This window comes from Schistocerca serialis, chromosome 5 (assembly GCF_023864345.2).
Source record: "Schistocerca serialis cubense isolate TAMUIC-IGC-003099 chromosome 5, iqSchSeri2.2, whole genome shotgun sequence".
Lineage (NCBI taxonomy): Eukaryota > Metazoa > Arthropoda > Insecta > Orthoptera > Acrididae > Schistocerca > Schistocerca serialis.
Window position 1 is genome coordinate 420,563,494 of NC_064642.1, and position 20,134 is coordinate 420,583,627.

The window sequence follows — 20,134 nt, forward strand, 5'->3', positions numbered from 1 at the left end:
ACAAATTTAGGATTGGAGGGCAGCGTGGAGGGTAAAAATCGTAGAGGGATACCAAGAGATGAATCCACTAAGCAGATTCAGAAGGATGTAGGTTGCAGTAAGTACTGGGAGATGAAGAAGCTTGCACAGGATAGAGTAGCATGGAGAGCTGCATCAAACCAGTCTCAAAACTGAAGACCGCAACAACAACAAATACATTTATTCTATGAAAGGAGAACTCTGCTTCTCTTTCACTGTTTGCTTTTGTTACACAATAGATGACTATTGTTATCGATCCAAAAGTAGTTTCGTATGTTCTGGTTTTCGTGTGGACGTCCACGATTGGAGTTTCTTGCCGTATTTACCACACTGGCATACTGTTTATATGTCCGTTACGAGTTTCGGTACTAATTTTGACTAACTCCACACCATATCAATTGGTTGTTTCCTATTCCTTGTCAAACTGATAGGTATCGTTGTAAGTCACCACGAAATAATAATTCAGCTGAAATCGCTCAAAGAGAAAGGGCCCTTAGATCGTCGTCCCTAGTGATTGTAGGGGGGAAAATACAGGTCATTGCCCTTTTGTAGAAGGTTTTTGGAATATAGTCCCAAAAGTGTATACCTAAAATGCTGACATAAGCCGCAGAATTTAGCATCTTGTTTTACGGTCGGTTATTAAAACTGTACTGGAGAAGGAAAATCTCCTCTATAGGAATTCAACATGAATTTAGCAAACAAGCAGCCTGTGAAACCCAGCACGCTCTGTTTATCAACGAGACTCGGAAAGCTGTAGATACCGTCATACAGACTGATTCCGTGTTTCTTGAGTGCCACAGGCGTTCGATACAGTACCACACTGCCCCCTAGTGAACAAAGGACCGGAAAATCAGATCGCCTGTGTGGTCATACTGAAGAGTTACTAGCAGACAAAACACAGCACAGCATTCTTTAAATTGAACCATTCAGCCTGAAAAATAACTTAGATGGTAAGTTTCAAAACAGCGCTCTCGCAGCTGCAGAGTTTATAATTCCTTCTCGGAACATCCCGTACGTTGTGACCCTGTCCGAAATACTCTTTCTAGGAGTGCTAGTCCAGCTAGCTACGCAGTAGAACTTCTGTAAACTTTGAAAAGCGGGAGAGAGTTACTGAAAGAATTGAAGCTGCAAGGACTTGCATGTACGTCGTGCCTGGAGCACGTAAGAGCATGGCCTGTTAGGGGCAAAAGCTCTGGTTTCGAGTCTCGGCCTGGCACACGGGTTCAATCGGACACGAAGCTTCAAAGCAGCACCTTCCGATGCAAACTGAAAGATTCATTCGTCTTAACATTCAAGACATTACAGTCTGAACTTTGAAATTCGCTTGTTTCAAATCACTGCTGCTTCTACTAACCGTTTGTAGTGCAATATTATCGGAAAATCGTCGTTTTAGAAACTACGAGCATACGTCCCAACTAACTCTGTGTAGATTTTCCGCGTAAATGCAAGGGCGACACCAAATTGTTGTTTCTTGTTACCTATTTCTCCGTACTGGCAAGCAGTTCACGATGAGTTTGGCTTCAATACATGGAAATTGACAGCTTTTCAGGAGACGATCTCTTCACCGAGAAGGAAAACGTTGCTCGCTTGAAAGTAGTGCACTGAGGTGGAGATCTGTTTTTGAGAATGATTGACAGATATATTAACTGTCGGTCCTCGGTAGGTCTTCCTGCATTTAGGGATAGTCTTCTGAAGTTGCAGCCTTTCACAGAGATAACAGCAGCCCCACGGCGTTTCCCACGTTCAAGTTAACCGGTATTTCATTATTTTGCAGTTACGCAACAATTACATTGTTATTACCTTGTTTGAATTATGTAACAACACCTTAGCTTCATTTTAATAATAAAGAACTGAAATTTTCTCATTCCTGCGATAACAGCAGGTGTTCTGAGTGATGCACGCCAACTGACGAAAAGCTGAATTATCATCAGTAAATGTTTTAATGTTGCCCACAATATTACGGCCAGCAGGTGGCGTCTGATATATTTAACGCTTTTGAGGAAAACGTATATGCTCATACTGAATTCATAATAATTTTTGTTTGTTCAGCATACAGTTGTTCGAGAACTTTGGCCCTCCTGCGCAGTACTCTAGTTACGCCGGTATTCAGCTGACGAGTGGCTGACTCGCGACCCGACACGGCACCGAAACAGCGACCGCGAAAGAAAGCAATCTGCGTCGGAGACAGGTCCGCAGCAATGCCGTGGATATGGACACCGTCCATCATTTAAATTACAAAACTTTTCTGGTCTTTATAATGTCTTTTAATCTTGTCAACCCACAACATTTTATTAATTGTCCCCAAGAGCAATATTCTCACAAAAAATAAATTGTTATTAGTTCAACATGGGTGTATATGTTTTATTCAAATGTGTCAAATATACCAGACGCTACCTGTTGGCAGTGGCCTTGTGGGTATATTAATAACGTGGTTTGTACCAAAACACTGTTTCATCCTGATGTGCACCAAGTAAATTTTGCTCGTAGTTGTACAGGCTACTCTCGTAAGCGATGCAATCAGGTAGGTTTGAGGATGGTTTGATGTAATAACATTATGTATTTCATAGAACATTTATTCATAAGTTATTTTACTATTGCCTAAAACTCAATGGTCATATTGAACCAGAAGAGGTCATTTTAAGAAATAATGCGATAGAGGCGGTCAATAAGAAAATCTCTGTTACATCTACATTCGCATCCTGCAAAACAGCGTACGTTGCATGGTCCTAGCAGCACTACTACTCATTTCCTTTCCTGTTCTTCTTGCAAACAGAGCGAGGGATAAACGATCGTCTGGAAACGTCAGTACGAGGCCTAATTACTCGCATCTCCCGATTCTTGCGCGAAAACGTCCTGCAGTCGGTCTCAGATACTGGTTCTCTAAATTTTCGCTTTAGACCCTTGCAAACAGAGCGTTGTCTGCCCTCCTTTGATTCCCTTTTGAGTTCCCGAAGCATCTCCATAATACTTCCGTGCTGACCAGTCCTACAGATAACGAATTTAGTAGCACACATCTGAATTGCTTCAGTATTTTCCGTTAATCTGAGATGTGGGGATCCCAAACACTTAAGCAGTTCTCAAGAAGGGGTCGCACCTGTGATTTATAAGCAGGCTCGTTTGTAGATAAGCTACACTTTCCCAAAAATCTCCCAATAAAACGAAGTCAAGCACTGGCACTCTGTGTTACCAACCTGACGTGCTTATTCCATTTCACACTGTTTTGTAACATTACGCCTAGATATTTAATCTGTGTTTGTGTGTCAAGCTCCAAGCTACTAAAGATGTATTGGAACGCTAAAGGATTGTTTTTCCTACTCATCCGCATTAAGTTACATTTTTTGTTAGAGCAAGCTGCCATTCATCACACCAATAGAAATTTTGTGTAAGTCATCTTGCGTACTCCTGCAGCCACTCAGGGACGAAAACTTCCCGTAAACTACAGTGTCATTAGCAAACAGGTGTATAGCGCTGGTCGCCATTTCCGTCAGATCATATATATATATATATATATATATATATATATATATATATATATATAGGGAATAATAGCAGTGGTATCACACTTCCTGGGGCACTCCTGACGATACCCTTGTCTCTGATAGACAGGCGCCGTCGAAGACTGCGTATTGAGTTGTGTTACTCAAGAAGTCTTCGAGCCACTCACATACCTTGGAACCTAAACCGTTTGCTCGGACCTTCGTGAACAGTATGCTGACAAACGGTTTTTGGACATCTATGAATATGGGTCCTGCCTGTTGCCATTCATCCACGATTTTTAGGATAGAGTTTCGTACGAGAGAGGCTTTTTAAGTCCGTGCTCATTTGTAAACGGATACTACTCTGTCTCAAGACAATCTATTATATTCGAACTCACAATGTATTCAAGAATCCCGCAACAAGCCGAAGTCAAAGATATTGGTACCCAATTTTTCAGGTCCGTACTTCTACCTTTCTTACATACAGGAGTCACCTGCACTCTTTACCAGTCACTAGGGACTTATCTCTCTACGAGAGAATTGCGAATTTTCTCCAAGGACATTACAGCTGTTTTTGGATCATTTATATAAAAAATTTAGATTACGAAGGCAATCATCCCCGATAAAATTCTGTGGACGTCCTTGAGCAATAAACTGTTGAAACAACACAGAAAATTAAATTGACATCCTAGTTTTCCTATAAGACACAAAATATTTCAGCACTGTAGCGACCAGTGTTGTGCAGCAGCGTCGTTGTAAATCGAGGTAATTTATTTCCGCCTCCCGGGGTGGCCAAGCGGTTCTAGGCGCTACAGACTGGAACCGCGCGACCGCTACGGTCGCAGGTTCGAATGCCGGGCATGGATGTGTGTGTTGTCGTTAGGTTAGTTAGGCTTAAGTAGTTCTAAGTTCTGGGGGACTGATGACCTCAGAAGTGAAGTCCCATAGTGCTCAGAGCCATTAGAACCATTTGAATTTATGTGTCACAGCAGTCCTGATGGGCGTCACTCACACTCGGCAGTGAATCCTCTTATTACGGGGTCGGTGGCCGTTACACGAGGCAGAGCCGGCCGCCGTGTGCGGTGCGGTGGAAGCGAGCCCAAGTTTGAGACCGCAGCAAGCGGAGGAGACCGGCGACCGCTGTAGCGGCTGCAGACACGGGGCCCTTAAAGAGGCCCTGCTGCTCCGAGGGCGACATCGTTAGCTGTAGGAACCTGCTACTCACCACCTCACTTCCCAGAGACCTCGCCTTTACAACACTACAATAAACCATTAGAGGACATACATGCTCATACAAATCGGTTGATTGTTGTCATTCGATCCATAAATTTACACTGCACGTATTTACACTGATGACCATTAAAGCTGTGGGACCAAGAAAGATAAAAATGATATTTTTTTTACTGTGCGTATACAGAACGGTAGGGAAGTACATGATGAAATTTGTACGTTATTTGAGCATACAAATGACTTAAAATTTACCGCAAAGACCTGCCGCCTCTGTCAGCACTAATGCTCTAAGCCAGCTGAACATCGAGTCGAATTGAACTCTGATGGAAGACGCGGCTGCATTACTCCATGCTGCTCCAGCTCTGTACCAGAGCTCACCCATGGTAGCTGCTGATGAGTTAGTTTCCAGTGTTTTGGCAACGAATGAACAGAAGTTTTCAGTGAATGAGAGACTAGGAGAACACCATATGTGTGGAGGCAGATAACGACAGTAAGGGCACGATGCGATTTTGCGTTATTTTGTTGAAAGATGACGCCACAATAACCTCAAAGGTAGGACACGGCCATCGCACTTAACTGCTCATAGACGTAACACTTGCTGTTCAAATTGCTGGCTGTACTAATTAAACTGCACTGTGTCTTCAGTGGCACCTCTTACCATCACGCTTGGTATTGTACCGTTATGATGGTAACGAATACAAGATGACAACGCTGTAGACCGTGCCAAACGCCGTGGTGCGACTCCTGTGTCCAATTTCGTCGTTGGGCGCTTCACTGTGTTAGGGGCTCATTAGTGGTTCATTAATAATCGCTAGCGCACTTGAGCAGATGTAATTTCGATGGATTGCTCACGCGCTGCCTGCGAAGTGGGATATCTATGCTACAATAGAAGCGCAGGTCAGAGCAGTGTTGGCGGTAAGTCGAGTTTAGTAGCTCGCAGAGAGCAGTCGTGTTTTGTAGCACTTGAGTTATGGAGTTCGGACAGGGCAGTGCAGTGGTTGACTTGTGTTGGGCCGGTCGTGCAGAACGATGCCGGTGCCAGAGCGATGTGGTATAACGCAAAGGAAAAAAAAATTCTTCTTATTGCCACGCGCATATGTTAATTGCCACAACTGATTTAAGCACAATTGTAATGTTAAAGTCCCATGTAATTCCTTGCAGAAATGTATCAACAATAACTTTTGTTCTGAAGAATCATTTATCTGAGTTTAAAGATTTTACGAATTTTTCCTGTGCATGCTCACGTTAATTAAGCAAAAGAAAATCAGTTGTTTTCCTACAAAGGAAAATCTAGTGGCCAGCATTGCACTGGGCTGTGCCAAAAATTTCTTATTGGAGCAGATATATAGACAACGTTGTCCGGTGACATCGTAGTGAGGTAAGAATTTTTCAGTTTATTCAGGATGATTTCACAGGCCCATGACGCAGCGCTGCTGACTTCAAAACTTATTAATCTCGAAATGCAGTCAGTCTTTAATGGAAAGTCACATTAAATTTGAAATACACTCCTGGAAATTGAAATAAGAACACCGTGAATTCATTGTCCCAGGAAGGGGAAACTTTATTGACACATTCCTGGGGTCAGATACATCACATGATCACACTGACAGAACCACAGGCACATAGACACAGGCAACAGAGCATGCACAATGTCGGCACTAGTACAGTGTATATCCACCTTTCGCAGCAATGCAGGCTGCTATTCTCCCATGGAGACGATCATAGAGATGCTGGATGAAGTCCTGTGGAACGGCTTGCCATGCCATTTCCACCTGGCGCCTCAGTTGGACCAGCGTTCGTGCTGGACGTGCAGACCGCGTGACACGACGCTTCATCCAGTCCCAAACATGCTCAATGGGGGACAGATCCGGAGATCTTGCTTGCCAGGGTAGTTGACTTACACCTTCTAGAGCACGTTGGGTGGCACGGGATACATGCGGACGTGCATTGTCCTGTTGGAACAGCAAGTTCCCTTTCCGGTCTAGGAATGGTAGAACGATGGGTTCGATGACGGTTTAGATGTACCGTGCACTATTCAGTATCCCCTCGACGATCACCAGTGGTGTACGGCCAGTGTAGGAGATCGCTCCCCACACCATGATGCCGGGTGTTGGCCCTGTGTGCCTCGGTCGTATGCAGTCCTGATTGTGGCGCTCACCTGCACGGCGCCAAACACGCATACGACCATCATTGGCACCAAGGCACAAGCGACTCTCATCGCTGAAGACGACACGTCTCCATTCGTCCCTCCATTCACGCCTGTCGCGGCACCACTGGAGGCGGGCTGCACGATGTTGGGGCGTGAGCGGAAGACGGCCTAACGGTGTGCGGGACCGTAGCCCAGCTTCATGGAGACGGTTGCGAATGGTCCTCGCCGATACCCCAGGAGCAACAGTGTCCCTAATTTGCTGGGAAGTGGCGGTGCGGTCCCCTACGGCACTGCGTAGGATCCTACGGTCTTGGCGTGCATCCGTGCGTCGCTGCGGTCCGGTCGCAGGTCGACGGGCACGTGCACCTTCCGCCGACCACTGGCGACAACATCGATGTACTGTGGAGACCTCACGCCCCACGTGTTGAGCAATTCTGCGGTACGTCCACCCGGCCTCCCGCATGCCCACTACACGCCCTCGCTCAAAGTCCGTCAACTGCACATACGGTTCACGTCCACGCTGTCGCGGCATGCTACCAGTGTTAAAGACTGCGATGGAGCTCCGTATGCCACGGCAAAGTGGCTGACACTGACGGCGGCGGTGCACAAATGCTGCGCAGCTAGCGCCATTCGACGGCCAACACCGCGGTTCCTGGTGTGTCCGCTGTGCCGTGCGTGTGATCATTGCTTGTACAGCCCTCTCGCAGTGTCCGGAGCAAGCATGGTGGGTCTGACACACCGGTGTCAATGTGTTCTTTTTTCCATTTCCAGGAGTGTATTACCATTGCAAAGAAATTTCTTCATTGGGTACTCAAACGAGATTTTTCTGTTGGGAGGTTACAACTGAACGGAAAGAAGCAATGTAACTCCTAGCACATGACGCTCTTCAATACAAAACGCTGCCCACCACAGCCGCCCAGAATGGTGGAAAAACAAAAAAAATGATATATCCAGGTGTAGTGGTTTCAAGTCATATTCTTGTCATCGATATCTGTATAACAAGCACCGTACATCATAAATCGTTAGGCAGCTTCTAAGTCATGCGCTACCAATTTCCTGCAAACATAAATTATAGACGATTGTGGCCTGTCTGGGCTTGAGGAGTTCACTGAGCATGGTGAAACAATACATATTACAGGCCATCGACCACGGGTGTAGGCGACGTTCTGTGCGAACGAAAGTTTCTATGTACCGGATTATTACTGCAGAGAAGAAAACAGAACCAGCCGGATTTAATAATGGCATGTATTCACATAAATAGCGGCGTTACTGGTTTCGAAGAGAGAGGTTCAACATCAGACGACTGTTCACAGTAAGATACCCATTTGCTGTTGATTACATTAGTTTTCACTGTTTATTCTGCTATTTGTTGAATATTCCTTGGGGAAGTAGTGCCGTCGAAAATTCCACGTCGATACGTTTGTTGTGTCGGCTACTGTGGGAGTCAGCGTCGACACAACAAGGAAGGAGAGGAATTGTGACGGCTGGTGTCACGAATCCAAAACGATCTGTATATATCACAGGCTGATTAACAGAACACTTTATTTCTAAAAAGGAAAGGAACATAATTTAACTTCTCGTTATGAGGTGACGTGATGTGCTTTCTGTGCCTGGTTAAGTCAGCACTGGCCACTGTCTTCCTGGAGGTGTAGCGCTGTCCGCTCTTTCCTTTGGCGCGCGGGTCAGACCTTCTTGATGCCGTTTCGCTGAGTTGCGCTGATCAGTGTGCAGTCGATGCTTAAGGACGACACAGCGCTGAAATGCTGACTGCTTATGTTCTTCCAGTACTGAAGACCATATCAAGCACTTATTTGATATATATGAATGCGCAGAGTGTAAAGCTCCAGACACACGCAAAAAAGTTTTTCCAGATGGAAATACTTTTTGGTTTGTATTTGCTCTGCTGAATCGTACATATAAATAAAAAAAGTGCTTGATATAAAATTCACTACTGCATGAACATACGCATTCAGCATCGCAACATAATGACGTGGAGTTTTCAGCGGCACTACCACCCCAAGGAATTTTCACAACAAAGGGGAATAAAAGTGAAAATTATCATAATCAACAACAAATGTATTAATGTGAACAGCCGACAGATGGTGAACCTATCGCGTCGAAACCGATAATGACGCTGTTTGCGTGAATAAATAGCGTTACCAAAAGTGGCTGGTTGCAGTTTCCTTCTCTGCAAGAATCAGTCTGTGTTTTGTACACCTGCACGGTCTCTAAATGTCAGTTCTATATTTTGCAGACATTAAATCCCATGTTATTCAACGCTAAAGAAAATCTACACAGGGAGTGACAGAGAAATGCATTTGCGTTGTCTGCTTAGATAGAGATGTAATCAAGCCGAAGGTTAGTTTTACCACCACAATGATTTACTGATCATGGTCCACTTGGAAGTGGACTACACACAGACTTTTGAGAACTTCAGCTGTCAGTTAGCAAATAATTATAAATTTGCTCATTGGCTCTACGAATTCTTATGGTGCCAGTTATTATTTGCACGTAACTTACATCGCCAATATCCTCCTGATTGAAAAAATTACATAGATTTTCAGCAGTATGGGAGAGTTAACAATATCCTCTCTGTCATTTACCTCTTTTCAGTTTGTAATTGCGAAAACTGAAATCCGTTCTTTTCTGGTGTCGCTGTTATAAACTGACGACTGCAACTGAAGTAGACTTGACCCGGGAAATTTTATCAGTGAAAGTTGATCCTAGTTCATGGCGAAACAATCTGAGCTTAACGTTTGTGCAGTGCAGATGTCAGAGTTCAGCTTAATCAGTTTTTACTTTCTGTGCTAATATAACACCAAGTGCTTTATGCATTATTACTTTTCCACATAATATTTTTATTGAAATATTTAATTACCAACTGTCCACTGCCTTTATTATCCAATATAGAGTGCATCTCATCTATTACACCTCTTTAAACCACATGCTGTTTCATAAGACTGGTTGAAAGTATACGGAAAAACAATTACTGCACACTGATTTGTGAAGATTTTGTGTTCGGTCCGTGTATGTTCCAAAAAGCTGTCCGCGGAAATGCAATTTTTCAGTGGTCTATTGATAACAGAGATAAGGAGTGTAGTCTTTGACAGCCGTTGGCCTATCTGCCATTTCTGTGCCTATCAGGAGAACGTGCGTCCTGTAGCTACTCTACAGTATGGGCTCAAAATTTAGATATTACCCACACAAACTGAGCAAATTGGTTGATCCTTTTGCACTAAATGGTGTCTATGATGGGCCTTATGCGGCTTATAGAAGCACCACTTTTTCATGGGTGGTTCCTGAGAAAACCCCCAAAGTCATGATGTGTGGGTACCAAAAGTATTAGTTGTGAGGATGGCTACTTCTTCTTCTTCTTCTGCTTTTACGGCCTCATTGGACCACTTCAGTCAATCATCTCTGGTCCTCTTCTTTGGTATTTTCCCCTTCCGAGTGGCCCAGTATCTCTTCATTAATTCCGATGCTTTTCGTCGTTCCTTATCTGTAAATACCCTTTTCATTGTATGTCGTTTGTCAATTTTTGGTTTAAATCTTATTTCTGTGTCCCTCAACTTCTTTAAATTTGGCGTTTTGTTCTGCACATCATCCAGAGTTATTTCCAGTTCTTCCATATCCTCTCTTATTTCTTTAAGCCATCCTCCTTGTTGTTTCAAATTGCAGAGTTTCTCAATAATTTTCCTTGATAATGTGGTTTCTGGTGTCCTCAGAATGTGACCACAAAAAGAGATCCTTTTCTTTCGTATAGTATCAGTGATGGGCTCCAGTTCTCTGTATACCACTTCATTTGGAACTATCCGCCATTGCCCAGCTTTTTGATATTTCTTATTTATGCATGTTCTAGCAATTCTTCTCTCTACTTTTAAAATTTTGTCAATTCTGTTTTTCTGGGTGACTTTAAAAAGAGTTTCACTTCCGTATGTAACCTCTGGTTGAACCACCGTCTTGTAATGTTTTAATTTTGTTTTAATTGACAGACATTTTTTATTGTACGTAGACCATGTTAGTTTTTGAGCTTTTATCATTTTATTAGTTCTTGCTCGCCATGCAGGTTTCTCGTCCAATTTATGTGTTATAATTTTTATCTTTTAACATTAATATTGGAGGATCATATCTTTGTAATTGTCTGCCAAATATTTTGTAATAGTCTCTTGAGTTTGTTTTTTCACTATTTGTTTCTATCATTAGAAGTATATCTTTTTGGTACTGACGTTAAACTCTCCTTATTATTTTTTGTGTTGTCTTCCTTTGTTTTGTGAGTTCCAAATATGATTTTTCTGTTTTTTCATTTTGATGCCTTAACCAGGCTTGGTGTCGATCCAACACTGCTTCATCACATTCTATAGTTATATTTATCGCAAATCCTCGAAATTTTTACCGTATGTTCTACGCGTGAAGTTTTTGGTGTCCTTCTAAACTCCTTTTGATATCATTACGAGTTATTGAGATCTAGAGGTTCAAAGTTACCGTAAAATATGCACGTAATATCCGGTCTGATGCGTAAATGGAAATTAACGTATTAAACGCACGACAAGGGTCCTGGGGTAATCGCAAAGTTTCTGAGGTCACCAAAGTATGTTTTTAGTAGACATTTTTTCACAAATATGTTCTTTAGTATTTCGTCCATTACACACAGTTAATTCTTGGGTGGATGCTGTGTTACTCGACGTTTTTAAAGAAAATGTGTATTCTCTCAGGATTAATGCACGTGACATTTGGAACTTTCATAATGTCATTCCGAATACGTATTGGATGTGATTTAAATTATTTTATTAATTTCCAGCTGATAAGAATGGTAATTATACGACCTTCACAGCCATTTTGTAGCAGTATGGTACACGTAAAGTCTTGCAGAATAGACAGCTACAAAACGATTTCCCTATACCACTGCTGGGCTCCCCAATTTACTGTCTGAGACGACACTTATGTTTCGATTTATGCTGGAACTCGACACTGCCCGTGTGGCGGGTAACTGGGATCATTTGCTTAACGATGGTGCATTTATGCCCAGACAGCTTATACATAGGAAATGAACTGAGTTCACTCACTTCTGTCTATGTACTGCGACATAACCGATCGTCAATACAACACTGCGGTTAGGAACATTGCAGCCTCCGCTACATAGTTATAAATTCATAAAATGCAGTTCTTGTTGATGTGAAGTGTAATCAGTTTAGTATTACAGCTACGTGTTCGTGTTTTTTTTCTTTGAATCACCGACGATTTTGAGTATTATTTATGGAAAGTATTATATTTGGGACTGCAATAATCAGTTGATATCCACACACTTGTCTAAGATGTCACCAGGAAATTTTCAGTTTTGGGTAATTTTAACTAAGATCTTTTCTCTTAATGGTACAGACGCCTGGTTGCACCTGTTCGTAGTGGCTATATTGCAACCTGCTTTCAATCCTGCAGCTGTTTCAAGTTTATGAATGTTGTGTATTATTTACGAGCAAATGTTTTTATATAAACGCTTATATGGATCGCCTCTACTTCGAAATGCATGTCTCCTATCAAGTTGCATTTCTTTGATCTGCGTAACTTTCATCTTGGTAAGGATAACATTATTGTAGTGAATGATCCATTGGTATATAACGCTAAACTAATCCATGAGGTGTAATGCGAACTGTAGTGATCTATAGTTGCGAAACCCCATAAAGCAACTATAGCACTGTGAAGGGAGGTAAATTTGAGGGTATTTGAATTAGATGTTCAGATTACAATCGAGGCACCTGCAACGGATGATGGCAGGGGTGAGTGTTGTACATAGAGGATATTGTACTTAGGAAAACAATATGTTTTTTGGTCAGAACTTCAGCCTAGTGACTGATTTTAGAGCCACATGAGGGAAGGCGCCGTAAGGGCCACAACTAGCAGTTTCCGCCATTTTCTACAGTGCTTCCTGCTGTTACACATGAGGTCTGTTTTGTGCATCATTTGTAAAACTTTCGCGTTATACTCATTTAAGAGCTGTATAAGGCATTAAAGGTATTTGAAATGTATTGTTAATATTCCACGTACAGAATTTTATAGTTACTACAACGCTGTATAGGATATGGACAGATAAGACACATTTCCTCGGTCATACACCATCTTGTATCTTGAAACAGAAGTTCTTTTACCGTGGAACATGTGATAGTAGCAAAAGAATTGAGATAACTACTTAAATGATTCTGTGAGCTATGTAATTATTATAGCACTGCGTTCTGGAATCTTGCGGGACGAATACGTTGCGGTCTGTTGTATATTTCTAGATTTTTCGCTTTATACTGAGTCTGTAAACACTGTAAATAGGCTTCGCGAGATAACTGGCGTCTGTCTTTAACTGTCTGCAATTCAGTTGTTTCCGGTGAGTGAAACAAATTTGTGACCATTCCTGTTGCCTTCTTTGAATACGTTCAATGTCACCTGTTAGAACCTCACATTAGAGCAGCATTCTAGGACGGTAAGTGCAAGTGATTTTCAAGTAGTCTCTTTGGTATACTGATTGCATTTTCCCAGTATCCTACTACTCAACCGAAATCTGTCCATCTGTTTTACCTACAAGTGAATCAATGTGATTATTCCATTCCGCATCCACACAAATTGTTGGACCTGCCCATTTAGTAACTGCAAAATGTCACTCATTGATGTTGTCGTCATAGAATACTACTCTCCTTCGGTTTGTGAAGTGCACAAGTTTCCGTTGCAGTAAATTTATTGCAAGCTGTCAGTCTTTTTACTACTTTGAAACCTTTTCAAGGTCTGGCTGTTTATTTGAGCAGATTTTTTTCTGATAGTACTTCATTATAGATAATTGTGTCATCTGTAGAAAGTCCGTGGTTACTACGAGGCGTGTTTTTTATGTAAGGTCCGTTTGAACATAAGTACACAACGAAAAGTTATTTCAAAAAAGTAAATTTATTTTCGGAAAGTACATACTTCACTCTATTTTTCTACATAGTTCCAAGTTTGTTGAATCACGTATCATACGTATCAACCAATTTTAAAGTACCCTCTTCATGAAAACTTGCCCCCAGCTCCGATAACCAAGAGCTCACTGCCTTTTCACTTCGTCGTCATCATTGTAACGGTTGCCACTGAGCTGTTGTTTGAGGTGGAGGAACAGATGGTAATAGCTCAGCGCAAGATCGGGACTGTAGGGTGGATTGTCTATAACTTCCGAGCCAAAACTGTCCAATAAGTCGCGAGTCTGACCTGCAGTGTGAGGTCTTGAATTGTCATGGAGAACGACAATTCTCTTTGTCAGCATGCAGCGTCTTTTGTTTTGAATCGCTCTTCGTAGCTTTCTCAGGATTCGGAAGTATGCTTCTGCATTGATAGTGGTTCCTCGTTGTATGAAGTCGATCAACAAAACACCATGTCTATCCCAAAACACCGACGTCATGATTTTGCATTGGGACAGAGTCTGTTTGGCCTTCACGTTTACAGGCGAGTGTGTGTGTGTCTCCATTCCATGCTCTGTTGCTTCGATTCGGGTGCGATATGCGAAACACATATTTCGTCTCCACTTACGATCTGTCTCAAAAAGTCGTCACCTTCTTCATGATAACGAGTCAAGAACTTCATCGCACACTCAAATCTTTGGTTTTTGTGGTCCTATGTTAGGAGTTTCGGGACCCAACGGGAGCACAGTTTCCTAAACTTTAGGTGTTCAGAAAAAATGGTGTAAAGCACTGATCTCGACATGTCAGGAAATTCGTTTGAGAGACCTGTTGTTGTGAAGCGCCTGTTTTCACGAATACTCGCTTCAACTGAAGCCACCAAATCGTCTGTAATAAAAGAAGGGCGACCGGAGCGGTCCTCATCATGGATGTTGTCACGGACATCTTTGAAGTCTCGTACCCACTTACGCACTTTGCTTTGATGCATAACACTATCACCGTATACTTCGCAAATCTGTCGACGAATTTCTGAAGCAGACAGGTTCCTTGCTGACAAAAACCGTGTCACTGAGTGAACCTCACACGCGGCGGGCGAGTTGATAGTCTTAAATATTTTGGAATCACAGAACAGAACCATACAGGTTAGCTACAGAGCTGAAACTGAGCACAGTTGTTCCCGAGGCATGCCGGTACACGACTAACGCGCTCGTTGCGGTATGCTCGCGAACTACTAGTGTCTACAACAAAACGGACCTTACTTAAAAAACACGCCTCGTATTAATAGTACGTACTATTGTATCATAACAAATTATATTACATTATATTATATTATGTTACATTACATTATACTATGTTACATTACATTGTATGATATTATATTACATTACATTATATTACTGTTAATACCGTCAACAGCCCAGATGTCATCAGACTACACCTATAATAATGGTTTCTTGAACTTATATGTTTATCTCATCGGTGGAACTGCCAGCAAACTGATGTTTAGTATTATTACGCAGTCAGTACATAGAAGACTACGATTCATAAACGTGTTATCAAGCAAAAAGATTATGTACTCCACAATTTGAGGTGACCCGTTACCGATTCCATTCGATGTCCTCGTTAAGACCCCGTAAAAAGTCCACGTATTGTATAGAAAAAGTATGATAACTCTTGTTATAACTACGTTCCACCGCACAAAACCATACAAAAACTGAATTTTCCATGTCGTTTGGATGAAACTTAATTTCCATAGTGGTGATTTAAGAGGCGTGCCTACTTAAATTTAATCTTCGTGACTTCTCTGTGGTAAAATCAAAACAAGGAACCGACAGCGTACAGCAATATCTAAAGTAAAACAAATGACGAACTGTTAACTGCCTAATATTTGTGCCCAATTCGTGGTTGAAATCTGGCGGAATTGCCAGTAGATCGTATGGTCGTTACATTCGTTGCAGAGGAATCGGAGTTTTTTCATCATGGTCTTGTGAAATGGCAAGGACAGGATGTAAATACGTCAGTGCGCCTGTTAAGAAAGGAAGACTTTTATTAGTAACACGAAAAATAAAGAGCTCACGATTCTAACTTGAAGGTTGAAAGTAAAGCCGCTTCTAGTAGAAATAAATATCAAATAGGTGTCTTGATCAGTGTAGGGTCGATGACTGGTTGATGCGCTGGCCGGTGATACTACTAGAGAGCTGGCAGGCAGCCGGCTCGGCCGGGTGCCGGGCGCTCGTTGTGTTGGTCGGAGTCGCTGGACCTTGCCGGATCGACGTCCGGTCGAAGGTCGCTTCCGATTGATGGTCTGCAGGCAGCAGCCGGCCTCGAGCCCAGAGCGAGAGTGCGAGCGGCTGTCGTCTCTGCTGGAACTTCACGGAGTGTTTCGGCCCCCAAAAGTGTTGGAGATGGGAACACGAAGTTCTTTGCCTCCCATGCACCTTATGAGTGTCATTTTGTGATTTGTATTGTCTTCTGATTTTTCCTGCTGTTTGGTTTCGTCTATAGAGGCTACTTACGCAGACATCTGTTGTGACGCTGCGCTGATCTTTCGCGCAAGCCTTCTTATCTTCATGTTCCTTACCTGCAGTGTCTTTGAATAAAAGGCAGGGGTAATCGTTAGGAAACGGTCGTGCAGGCATGGGACTTCGCGATATCGTGAAGTGGTCTGGATGAGAAGTCTCTCAGTAGGCACAGAGCCAGACGGAGAGCACTATTCTACAGAGAGTGAAGTTTCTTCATGTGTTCTTCGGCTGCCTTTCCACATACATCGGTGGCGTACTCAGAGACAGGGCAAAGCAGCGCCTTCTACAGTGTGACACCGACTTGGCGGAAGTGTGGAACTCGGGTTCAGCAGGGGACAGAGCTTGCGTTAGAGATTTCGGAGCTTAGTTTTCATTTACTGGCTGTGCTGCGCCGAGCTAGTATCTGTGACCGTGCTGTACCTTATGCAGTCCGGTAGATGGATTTCCGTGCGGGTCACCTGACGTAAGGACGAAATATATTCCCACGGATTCAAGCACCGTGGCCAGCTGCGCTCTTTGCTGGCGGGCGATGATGACGATTCTCGTGGAGCCCACCGGAGTTTCACCTTTGCACAGAAGAAGTTTATGTTTTTGTTGTCCTTCGAATACACAGCGGGAAATGTTGCAGTTTTTATCTGGAATGCACACGGCGCGGTGTGTTCGAGAGTCCGTGTATCCGTGGCTTCGGTACGGGACGCCTACGAGTGTGACAACCCGCCAACCGCAGCTGTTTACCGTGGTCGTATATGGCTGGGCCCCTGATCGAATACTGCAGGAATGTCTGACCCAACGTCATGTCAACGGATGAAGTGGAGGGATATACCAGTTCTGGGCCTTTCTAAAGGAAAGAATAGTACGTTTCGTGTAACAAGAATGCTGTGTAGCACATTTTAAAAAATGAAGCAGGTTATAAGTTGGCGACTTTTCAACACTACATTCTGAAGTTATGGGTGATCACTTCGCAAAATAATTTCAAACATTAATTCTAACTAGAGCAATACAGAGTATGAATTTATATTGTGTACAGGTCCTCTCAGTAAAATCCAACGATGTCGAAACAGTTCATGAAGACATTCTGTAATACCTCATGCACTGTAGGCTGGACAGCCGTCGTGTTGGTACTCCAGGTTCCTACTAGTCTACAGAGGATCGTCCATGGAAGATGGTCTTTTAGGAGGTGCGATAGATGTGCACGTTCAGTGTTCCGTCTATGAAAAACGGGTCTATGACCTGATGGTCCACTATCCCACACCATACGTCTACATTCCACGGATGCTGGCGTTCCACCTAAAGAAGCCAACTGTGGCTGTCAACACACCAATAGCGCTAGGTTCCGTAAATGTGGCTTGATAACCAAACAAGATAAATGAGACATCTGGAGTATCTTGTCTTTATCCACATGTACAGAAGTTAATTTGACTCTCATAATCGGTTCAAATGGCTCTAAGCACTATGGGACTTAACATCTGAGATCATCAGTCCCGCAGACTTAGAAATACTTAAACCTAACTAACCTCAGGACATCACACACATCCATACCCGAGGCAGGATTCCGAACTGAAGCGCCTAGAAGCGCTCGGCCACAGCGGCCGGCCATAATCGTTTCTATGCAGCTCTTGATGGAGAGAGATGGATAGGGATGGAACCTAAGTCTATGGAGAATAGGTAGGCCACTTGTCTGACTCATTCCGCTCCTTTGTGCGATTGTGCAGAAGCTGACTGGCGTATAACAGCTTCTGTCGTCAGTTGTTTCCTCCTGTAACACCGTCTAGGTGTTATACTACCATTTTCACTTAACTGGTTGAAGAAAGTGATAAATAATTGCCGGGATGGTTGACATCTTAGGGGATATCTTGCCGCAGACACCGTACAAGATCGAACTGCATTCCTTCTTTCCCATACGCCATGAACATGTCTGTTCTTTCTGCGCTGGTAAATCCCCTCGTCCACTCACGAGCTACTGTTTGGATTACCACACACTAACTGACCAGCATGTCGCAGTGCACTCAAGGAAACTACAAGCACATTGCAAGCATACGTAATAACATGGTGCGCAACATCTATGCAGGTTGAATGACACAAACAAGTGTCGGTGTGGAAACTTTTCAAAACACGATATGTCGTAAGCGACTGGCACTAGACTCTCTCAACAACTGACATTCTAATTCACCCTACTTTTAATTTGTTAATGTCACCAGCCATTGTCAAATTTAAAAAAAGTTTTTTTGCACAAAAAACGAATTTTCTTTTTACGATCCGTTTATTGGCAAACAACACGAGCCCCTGACTACCAATCCATTCTGTGAAAACCACACGTAAATAACATCTTCCATTTCCGCAATATTTGCGGTGCGTAACGAGGCAAGATTGAATTTAAAAAGAAAAGTCGGAGGCGACGATGTGGTGGATGGTGGTTAGATAACGGAAAACATGCAGAAGCCAAATGGCTGCGTACAGCTGGGTACCTTAGCGCTTGCAAGGGAAGTTTTTATGCAGCAGGGCGTACCCAAGTAGCTACTTTTGACGATGACGATGGATGGAAAAAGAGCAAAGCTCTTGTTAGATGCGTATTTTAAAGAAACGTAACATTAAGACACATATGGAAAGACTCCTTCAAAACGTTTACATTTTCTGAAACAGAGGCTTAAATTAATAACTGCAAGTTTATGGCGATATGTTTATGGGTATTGGGAACTGTGAATTTATCCCGTCCCCGTTGCTGAAGACAACATTCTGAGATATGGCTATATTGCCTCTGACAGCGGTCTCTGCAATTTTTTTCCCTTCTTCCACGGGCTTGAAATACGTCCAACTGTCTAATACTCATACATTGCGCGCTGTCACGGAAAACGCATTTCATCCATATAACTCTGATTAATGGCTGTTGCCGGCCATTTCATCTTTGCACATTTACCCCATTACGCATTTTACAGCTTACTTTCATATCATGCACCTTAGGCACAACGTTTCGTTGACCACAGGAAGCGTAATATCCCATCGCCGCTGTGCCACTTTGTCCCAACGAATTCTAATTTCCTCGTAAACCTACTTTATTTTCATTGAAAATAAAAATGTGTGCACAACAATGGATGTGAACTATTCATGTGTTACTTATATAGTGATGTAGAAACAGACATCTCCTCACAGTCGTACAGAAACTCGTTAACGTTATTTATAACTGATGTTTGTTGTTGCCCACATATTAAATGACATATTTTTATTCGGTTTGTGTATTAGTTCGTGTATTAGTTTGTTGGTGCTAAATAATGCTTCTGTTATTTCAGTAACCCGAGTACAGAACTCACAGAAGTAATTTTTTATGAACAACCATCATTTGACAGTGGCACCTAAGACCAAAACTAGCTATTCGTGATGTGCAAACAATTGCTAATTTCTGACTAAGGCCTACAGCCCCCGTGGACCTATGGATTTATAGAATTCATAGTGGCTGGGAAGCCAAATGTTAAGATGTTAGTTATCCAACTGTGTCTCCGCAGCTATTTCCAGAGGGGTCAATCGATCGTACTGGAAAATATAAAATATATCCTAATAACAAAATTCTAACAGCGAAATTCGGAAGTTTTCGTTTGGAGCAAACGTTGTCCGCCTACTCTTTACCGAGAAGTCTCTGGTGTATCCTAAGTAAACACACAAATTATCTCTTGGCGCAGGAAGAATTCATTAGACGTGTTTACAAGTACCGGTACGAGCGGTGGTTACATACAGTACACATTCATGAAATCGTGCTCTAATAATTTGCGACCATTCCCAAACTTGCCTGTTGCGAGTGTTCGGAAAACCTTCCCATTCTACAATGGCGATGGATGCTACGAACTT